Source organism: Triticum dicoccoides, chromosome 2B (assembly GCF_002162155.2).
Source record: "Triticum dicoccoides isolate Atlit2015 ecotype Zavitan chromosome 2B, WEW_v2.0, whole genome shotgun sequence".
NCBI classification, from domain to species: Eukaryota; Viridiplantae; Streptophyta; class Magnoliopsida; order Poales; family Poaceae; genus Triticum; species Triticum dicoccoides.
Window position 1 is genome coordinate 390,458,291 of NC_041383.1, and position 1,144 is coordinate 390,459,434.

At 49.6% G+C, this 1,144-nt stretch overlaps 1 protein-coding gene across 1 annotated transcript in view; it reads left to right on the plus strand.

Annotated features, from left to right (window-relative positions):
• The window catches only part of LOC119363822 (WPP domain-associated protein-like), a 7,231-nt gene that overhangs the window by 5,338 nt on the left and 749 nt on the right, over positions 1 to 1,144 (plus strand). The gene's annotated exons all lie outside the window — the stretch shown is intronic.

Here is a 1,144-nt window from a genome sequence, read left to right on the forward strand (position 1 = left end):
GAATGGCTTGCCCAGATCGTTGCTGGACTCCGAGCGCCTGGCGCGCCGTGGTCTGCAGCAGCACCCTGTTGCGTCATATCTGATCAGACTATGGAGACGATGGCTCATCTCCTCACTATTGAATTCATGCTCCGGCCAGTTCATCCAAAAATCCGAACTGATGTAGAGAGGCGGGCAATATATTTCAACACTCCCCCTTGTTGTATATCTGGATTGCCTAGCCCTTTCCATCAATTCAGACTTTTGGTTGTGTTGGTTAGTGCATGAAGCTTAACATGGTATCAGAGCTAAGGTCTTGAGTTCAAATCCCGGCTTTCGCAATTATCCAAAAATTGTTGTTGCCCCCATTTGTGTCCACATATAGGCCTCTTGAGCCATACCTCTGAGTCTATCCACATGTTAACTTCCCGCGTCACACGTGAGACGGGGTGTTAAAGTATATATGTGGATTGCCTAGCCCTTTCCACCAGTTCGGACTTTTGTTTGCGTTGGCTGGTTTGTGAAGCTTAACACCCCTCACGTCTAGGCTGTTTTAGTCCTTAGATGTGGGATCGACGACCGCATAATCTTTTTTATTTAATACTGCGTTGGCAGAGTCTTGAACTCAAGACCTCTTGGCTCTGATACCATTTTGAATTCATGCTTCAGCTAGTTCATCCAAAAGTCTGAACTGATGTAGAGAGGCGGGCAATATATTTCAACACTCACAGGCTGCTCCTTCACGCACACGGTGTGGCAGGGGATCAGACTATGGAGACGAGGTGCTTTTCTAGGTCCGATTGACGGCTCGACCTCCCGAGGCAGGGGATATCTTCGTGGACTGGTGGCTGGCTACTTGCCTCTCACTCCAGACCTTGGCCCGAAAGGGCACGTCGTGCCATCATGCTGGTGGCTTGGTGCATCTAGAAGCACCACAATGCAGCCATCTCCGTCAGCGCCCAACTCATCCTATCTAGCCTCCTTGACACGATTAGGATGGAAGCCAGACATTGGGCAACGACGGGCGCAAGCGGCCTAGCTGCGTTGTTCCCGGCTGTTGATACTGCTGGCGTTTAGTAGCGTTGTGTTGTAACATCGGGTGTGCTCGTCTGTTTTCTTGTATAAACTCTTCTTCTATCATTGAGTCCAAAGACAAGGCTTTTGT